Consider the following 8627-nt stretch of genomic DNA (forward strand, 5'->3'; position numbering starts at 1 on the left):
TCTTCTTTGGTAGCCAATAAAATTTACCTTGTTTGTTACTCTCTTATTTCCTAAATACTGTTTTATTTATTTATTTTATTTTATTTATTTATTTTATTATTTACATTTCTATCCCGCCCTCCCCGGAGGCTCAGGGCGGCTAACAGTCGTATCACCAAAACAAAACACTAATACAGTACAAAATATTAAAAATATGTCCACAACCCCACATATACATAGACTTTGGATACCTAAATGAGGGCAGAGGGAGAGCACATGAAGGGACCACCCGCATGAATAATCCCCAGTTCCCAATTGACTTCTCCTCCAGCCATAGTGCTTGCTGCCCCTTCTGCTATGCCAACAAACACACAAAAATGGGAATACAGCGAATGCAGTTATACAAACAAATAAACAGAATAATCTGTCGCACTGTACAAATCACACTAGAGACTACTGTCTTCTTATACAACCAAAATTAATACACATAACAAATAGTTTTGTCACCATGCATAAATGACAACTGCACCAGCTGAATAGTGACCTAATAGTTCTTGAAAAGTACAAGTCTCTCTTCAGATTGGTGTGGTCACCAGCTCATGGTGCAGAGAAGAGTTTCCAGAAGAAAGCATGCAATAGACGTCATGAGCTCAGGACTAGCTGTAGTGCGAATCTGATCCATAGCTACTTGGAACATACTTGTAGACTTCGTGTCATTTTGAATCTTGCCAGAGCTGGGTTGAGCTCCATCACTAAAGAAAAGTGGCCTGATGAAGCCCTAAGAAATGGCAAAGCAACCTAGGCAAGCCATCGCCGCTCCTTTGGTTCACACTACAGCTAGTCCTGAGCTCATACCGTCAATTGCATGCTTTCTTTTTGCAGGTGCGGGTTCAGGAGGTTATAGACTGGATCATGCGCAAGTTAGAGAAACCAAACTCACAGCGGATCTCCAGCTGACTCCCCTCTACCTGCTTGCCAAGTTTGGAGAGGATTGGCTTGACAAGATCCAAGTTCTGTCTCCCCGAGCAAAGGTGCCCCCTGGAAAGTGCTTTCTGAGGAAATAACTGCCTGTCATTTCCCCAGAAAGTACTTTCCTGGGGGCCCCTTCTTTGGGGGAGCATAACTTGGACCCCGTCAAGCCAATCCTCACCAACCTGGAGGGCAGGTAGAGGAGAGTTAGCCAGAGATCCCCTGTGAGTTTGGTATCTCTAGCACACTGGTGGGCTGTTCCATTGGGTCACAAACTGAACCAGTTCGTTTGGCCCCTAAAAGTTCCTGATGATTTGTGATTCATGAACCGGGCATGCCACAAACCGAACCACATTTTCCTGGTCTGTGCCCATCCCTAGAAATCACTGCCTTATCTTTTGAATACTTGTGCCACCTGCCTTGCATCTCAGTGGCAAAGGTGGGCTATCAATGAAGTAAGTAAATAAATAGATATTAACTCCTTGGAACTGGATGCTTGGCTGTACCCCAATATCACATGTTGCCTGTCACCTCCCTGCACCATTTTACAAAGTTACCACTACTAACAAACCATTCACAATTATTCCTACAGTAAGCAACCCTGTTAACTATTTACAAATCATCCAGCTCTGGATAGCATTTTGAATACTATCACTAATTTTGAATACTAATTCAAACAATGACCAGATTTATTCCTCTCTTCTGTACAGATTCTGAAGGTCAGTTGCTTGATTGGAAGATGAGAAGAGACTGGATTTATACCCCACCCTTCACTCGGAGTCTCAAAGCACCTTACAGTCTCCTTCCCTTCCTTTCCCCACAACAGGCACCCTAAGAACATAAGAACATAAGAGAAGCCAATGCTGGATCAGGCCAGTGGCTCATCCAGCCCAACACTCTGTCACACAGTGGCCAAAAATACCAGGTGCCATCAGGAGGTCCAGCAGTGGGGCCAGGACACTAGAAGCCCTCCCACTGTTGCCCCCTCCCAAGCACCAAGAATACAGTGCATCACTTGCCCCAGACCGAGAGTTCCTATCTATACCTTGTGGCTAATAGCCACTGATGGACCTCTGCTCCATTATGTTTATCTAATTCCCTCTTGAAGCCGTCCATGCTTGTAGCCGCCACCACCTCCTGTGGCAGTGAACTGCTCTTGAGAAAATAGCTCTGAGGGAACTTGTGACTGACCCAAGGTCACCCAGCAGCTGCATGTGGGGGGGGGAGAGTAGGGAATCAGACCCGGTTCTCCAGATTAGAGTCTGCTGTTCTTGACCACTACACCAAAGGGAAGCTGCAGGAAGACACATGGGGAAAGCCTATCCCTAGGGAAAGCCTATCCACAGGGAAAGCATATTCAAATGAGGGCTACCTGCAGCTCAGGTCATTGCTGATCCCAAAAACCCCATCAGTGCCACACCATCAATGTCCAGCAAGCAGCAGTATGAGAAACGGGAAGTAGGACAATGGGCTGCAGTGCAAAAATGGAAACAGTGGCTGAAACGTGCCGGGGGGGACCCTATACACCAACTTGGACACTTTAAATGAGGTAGAGAACTACAGACAGTTTGATGATTGCAAGAGGATGTCCACGATAGCTCGTGACTCAATAAACACCACTGCCAATGCCGTGTGGGCAGACCCTGGAAAAGCAAAACTATCTTCTAAGGCAACTGTAGGTCTGCCAGCATACCCATCCCACTATTTCCTCCATTCGCCAGTCTCCTAATGAGTTTATGCTAAATACTGAAGGTTTAAGGAAAGTTCAAGACCGTCTAAAACACAGGGAAATCCTATTGGTTAATGTTTTCTTTTTCTTGTAGATGCTACCCTACGTAATAAATTGGAGAGAGTTTTGCAGTCTTTCCCTGGTGGATTTTTGGGGGACCCCATCTCTCCACATTTTAGAAGATGAGCTTACACTTCTGCCTAAAAGTTAAATGAGGATTCAAATCTTCAAGAATCATTCTGTTGCTTCAGGGCCAGGGAAAGCCTTTTTTCCATAAACACAGGGAAATGTTGGAGGAAAGAATTTGAAATATACAAGACTTCAGGGGCATGGAACAGCTACTTCCAGAGGGGCAGGGCCCAGGGAAAAGGATAGTGGCTCCTCCATCCCCCCTGCAGACTCCCCCCACATGCTCCCCCTGTAACTTCATGTGTTCAAGGCTGCAATCCTATGCACAGTTACATTAAACCCAACTTCTGAGTAAATATGCATAGGACCAGAACACCACTGAAATTCTCTGGCCACCGGGTTTGGAAAAACATTTTCATTTTTAAAAAATCACTAAGAGCTCTACATCAGTTTGTAATAAATAATTATCTAAGCTCATCTAACCTCATTCTCCCTCCATGTTTCTCTGTTCTCCTTCACCCACGCCAGTGTTTCAGCAAGTTTCAGCAAGTGTGGCAAGCAAGCCATGCATGTTCCTTCTTCCCTTTCACTTTTGCTTGGCCCCATCACGACAATGGCACAAAACTGGAGACAGACCAGGTGCCCTGGCCCGTCAGTGGTTCAGCATTGATCCTTGCCCACTAGCTCTGCAGAGCTGATGGGGCCAAGGTGTGGCCATCTCTCCCGCTCCACCAGCATTGAACAGGTCCTCAGGGATTATGGGAACTACTGCTGGGGAGTCATCAAGCTACAGATAGCTCACAACTGACGGATTGATGACCCCGGCAATATTTTCTTTGTTATTATCCCACCTAAACTTATCTTACTGCTTCAAAAACATAACATGCATTATAACTTGGTGAGCATACAAAAATGTACAATTTGGTATACTTATGAAATTTAAAAGTACCATATAGATTACCTAGTTTTTTGAAAGAGAAAGGGACCTATAAACTGCTGTATCTTACACTACCTTAGGAAATGCATCTCAAGGTTTTTTGTCATCAGAGAGACAGGGAAAAGGTTGAAAATACAGAACACAAATTTTGCAATAAGCAAAAGAAAATGTATGATTCAGACAGAAACAGCCTCATAGTCAACACCAGCATGTCTGGATACTGAGTTAACTTTATAACATTATTCCTCCAACAGGACTGGGGACCCTTTGAGTCCACAGAGTACTCTAGGGCAGTGATGGCGAACCTTTTAGAGGCCGACTTATTTATCGCAAAGTGCCAACACAGCAATTTAACCTGAATACTGAGGTTGTACTTTAGAAAAAACACCTCATACATTAACTTAAGATGATCCAAACAAAGTTAGGAAAGCAATCCCAAATGCTTTCATTTACTTAAAATTATTTGGCAGAGAATTCAACACTTTAATGATGGTCTGGGCCTGGCAGAGGCGATGGCGCGCGTGCCCACAGAGAGGGCTCTGAGTGCCACCTCTGGCACCCGTGCCATAGGTTCGCCACCACTGCTCTAGGGAGTCTACAAGCCCTTTGTAAGGACAGAAGGGGCCCTTCTTGCTCCAGTCAGGCTAATGTGAAAACATAACCCACTCAGATTTCTAGGAAGAGCAAACAGGGACTCTACACCTCAAGAAAAGGGGGTGGAAGTGGTTTCCTCCTCTTTTGAAGCACAAGAGGTCACAGCCACTACCACCCATGGTCACCTAGCCTCCAGATCACCTTAGATCACTGAGTACTTTAAAACAGTAGAAAGGCAGAATACAAATAAACCAAATACCTCACAGCTGGACTACCATAACACATTCTACGTTGGGCAGCCCCTTGAAGACAACTCAAAAACTTCACCTGGTTCGGAATGTAACAGCCTGATTTCAGCCATTGGCTAGGAAACTGATGTTCCTGTTAGCTCTCTTAAAACTATACTGGCTGCCAGTTCTTCTCTTAGCCCAATTCAAAGTGCTGGTTATGCTTTTTAAAGGCCTTCATGGTCTAGAGCCCGTGTATCTAGAGGACTAGTTCCTCTCATATATACCCATGTCCAGGGGTCTTGTTGTAGAAAAAGAGCTGCTGGAGCTCATTAGCATAACTCATTAGCATAACTTATTTGCATATGCCACGCCCCCTGACATCACCGGAAGTGACAGAAGGCCACACCCCCTGACATCACCGGAAGTGTGTCAGAAGGCCCGGCTACTTACCCTCCTGCTTCATCCTCATTCCCAAATGGAATGAGGATCGAAGCAGAGGGCGGGGTACAGAAGGGGGCGGGGCTTCCCTCCGTGTTTTTAAAGGCCTTCATGGTCTAGAGCCCGTGTATCTAGAGGACTAGTTCCTTTCATATATACCCATGTCCATCTACAGCCCTCAGGCTGCTATATACTGGCTTTGCCCTCACTTAAGGTACCCCAGCTGTTATTAATCACAGAACATGCCTTCTCCACTGTGGCTTCTACTTTGTGGAACAGGCTCCTGGAGCAGATATAGGGAGCGCCATCTTAAGAAACTTTTAGGAGATACTGCATGGCCATTTTCTTTGCCACACCTTTTAATGAGATACAAATTTGCAAATGTCATTTGGGGAGAGAGTAATTTTGATGTTTTAATTGTGATTTATTAGCTATCTAAAGCCATGCAGAAAGGCAGGATAGAACTATTTTAGTAAATAAATGAATGTTTACTCTAAAATAAATCTCCATGTGTCCAGTGGGGCTTTCTGTAATAAGATTGCCTCCTTAGTCATGTAAAAAGCGATGCCTGGTTTTGGATAACATAGTTTCCACACCGGAAACCAATCTATTATACACTTCTCTGATTAAAATGGCAGGCTACAACAGCTCCACATTAAAACAGCAACTAATACCAAGATGACAGTGATTGGCCCCTATGAAATGGATCAATGCTTTTCCCAATCCTTGGGAAATTATTTTTAATATAGAAGATGAAGAAGAAGAAATTGGATTTATACCCCACCCTTCACTCAGAGTCTCAGAGCAGCTTACAAACTCCTTTCCCTTCCCCTCCCCACAACAGACACCCTGTGAGGTAGGTGGGGCTGAGAGAGCTCTGAGAGAACTGTCCTTGAGAGAACAGCTCTGACAGAACTATGGCTTGCCCAAGGTCATCCAGCAGCTGCAAGTGGAGGAGTGGGGAATCAAACCCGGTTCTCCCAGATTAGAGTCCACACACTTAACCACTACACCAAAATTAATTACTATAGCAATATTTTTAATTTATCAGGCTCTGTGTCCAGAAACTGTCCAGTTACCTACAACACATAGTGCCAGGGGACTGCACTGGTAAGAGGAAAAGTCAATGCACTTGAAGCAGGCCAAGCTGCCCAGCTTGATGGAAAGCAGTGACTGGTTTAGTGGACAAAAAGTTTCCTAACTGAGTGGATTGTTATCTTACAGAAGTATTTGAACTTGGCAGGAGCTGTCCCCTGCCATCCATTCCTCTAGTTTTGGCAATTGTGGCTATAAACCCAATGTAGACACGTTTCGTGAGAAGCAAGCCACAGTGAGTTCAATGGTAATGGTGAGTATCCATAAAAACACACCCTTGACTATATACATGTATGATCTACAAATGTTATAAAAAGATTCAAGATATGTCACTAGAAATTCCTTTGTAAAAGCTTATCCCCAAAGAAATCCTTTCATTCTGTATTATTAGAATTAAACTCATGCCCCCAATCTTACTTGTTCATCAGAATACTGCTATTTTATTTCAAATAAGCAATTACGTGTCAGACTAATAATGCACAGCTCTTTATTACTGCTACCTCCAGCAATTTTTAAAAAGCCATTCAGTGCACACGCCCATGTTAGCCCAGTTAAATTCTGTGCATCTCCTAATATGAGATTCCATTAGACAATATGAACGATAATAGTCAGCTCTCAGTTATTATAAATATGGGAGGAATACAAATGCACGATTATATTTGCCCCAATACTTTCAGTGGAATATTTTGCATGGTAAAGACAGTCCTATTTGCACTGGGAGTGAGTATAACAGCCTGTCTCAAGCTGCTTTGTGAACACAATGCAAAAATAAGATCTTCGATTACTGCTCATATTGCTCATTTACATGCAAGACCTGAAGCAACCTCCAATGTCAGACTGGGGTCCAATATCATCTTAGGCATTCATGCCAGTGTTCATCTTACACACAATGTATTCCCTTGCTCAAGTGGATTTTTGTTTCCTCCAATATCTATACAAAAGCCAATGGGTTGTTTTTTTGTTTCCATTTTTATACATGGTTTATATTGTTACGCTCAACACAGTGTAAAAATACAGTTTTGGTTTTTTATTATTCTATTGTGACTAGGTCTTTTCCTTTATACTCTGCGTTCTGGCACAGTTATCTGATATATATCTGATAAGCTACTGCACACAATATATAAACATACAATATAAACTTTCAAGTCAAAAGGTATACAATAAAGCTTTATTTCATCTATAAAACTTAAATGGAGATTGAACACTTAAAACTTACAGACCAATTTAGCAGTAATTTAGCTGTCTGGTCTTATGTCGAGTACTAGTGAACACCATAGGCTCCCTGTACAGTATGGTCAAAAGCAAATCTATTACCTTTATAGCAGGAGAGGTATAGTTACAGACTGCCTACATTTTCATGCATGGTAGTCTTGAACAGATATCATGATTTAAAGCAATAATATGTAAAAAGAGACGAAAATGAAAGGGGAAAATGATAAGGGCAGCCCATATCTAGCCATTATTCAGCACCTCAAGTTCTTTCATCAAGAAAAATATAATATTTCTATATCCAACACCACCTACAATATGGGATTTCGCAGTTTAAAGTGTTCAAACAAGCCACACGGTATATCCATCTCACAATGTACACAATACACTGCCCTCTTGTATCAGAGACCAGACGCATCTAATAATTCATATGAAGAAAGCCAATATTGATTTAAGAGTGCTGAACAGCCATGAGGACAAAATTTTAATATCTGTTAGTGTTACACAGCCTTATTGTTTAAGACACCTTCAAACAACAGGAGCATTGTTTTAAAAGACGATCTTCTGTAAAATAATGTGGTTAGCTGCAATACCAAAAAAAACTGGGGGGGGGGGGGGGCTTGGCAAAGCAAGGACATGCTTGAAAAGCAGCCAGCACCTTGCAGAGCAAAAACTTTAAAACAGCCAAACGCTTGTTTTTGTTGTTTTTTTAATCGCTGAATTGTTTCAGTTACAGTTCCCAGAGCACCAAGGCTCTGCCCTACCACCCATCATCCGCTTTGGCTTTACAGTCACCCCCTACACACACGCACACACATACACCTCTTCACAAACAGAAACTGCTCCCGATTCTCATTTCTAGCTCTCATCCCCGAAGGCTAGCCATGGCTGGAGGGCGCAAGCGGGCACGAAACGCACGAAGGAATCCCCTGAAGTCCCACTCGAGTATCGCCCACCCATTCGGGAGAGAAAGGCGGAAAGCTCCACGTTCGAAACTCATCCAGGCAAGCGAGTAATGAAAAGGAGGGGGTGATGCTCAAAGGCTGAGAGGAGAGGGGGACCCCTTCGGTTTGCCTTAGGACTTGCCCCTCCTTTTCTCCCAAATTTGCTCCAAGTTACCACCCCCCACACTCAACTCCCCCACCGCACCCCCGGCTCTCCCGTTTTCAGACAGACTCAACAGGAATAGATACCGAGGCGCAAGGAGGCTCGTTCGACGGCTGGGCAGGGTTTGCGCGGCCGTCCCCCACACCACCAAAATGCCCCTCTCCTCGCCACTCTTTCTCTGAGGCACTCCCCCGAAAGGTACTCAGGACAA

General features: G+C 43.8%; 1 long non-coding RNA gene across 2 annotated transcripts in view; it reads right to left on the reverse strand.

The window, feature by feature from the left end:
* LOC107112024 overlaps positions 1 to 8627 on the reverse strand; it is an 80536-nt gene that overhangs the window by 71407 nt on the left and 502 nt on the right. The gene's annotated exons all lie outside the window — the stretch shown is intronic.

Source organism: Gekko japonicus, unplaced genomic scaffold (genome assembly GCF_001447785.1).
Source record: "Gekko japonicus isolate JY-2015 unplaced genomic scaffold, Gekko_japonicus_V1.1 scaffold898, whole genome shotgun sequence".
In the NCBI taxonomy this organism is placed as follows: Eukaryota; Metazoa; Chordata; class Lepidosauria; order Squamata; family Gekkonidae; genus Gekko; species Gekko japonicus.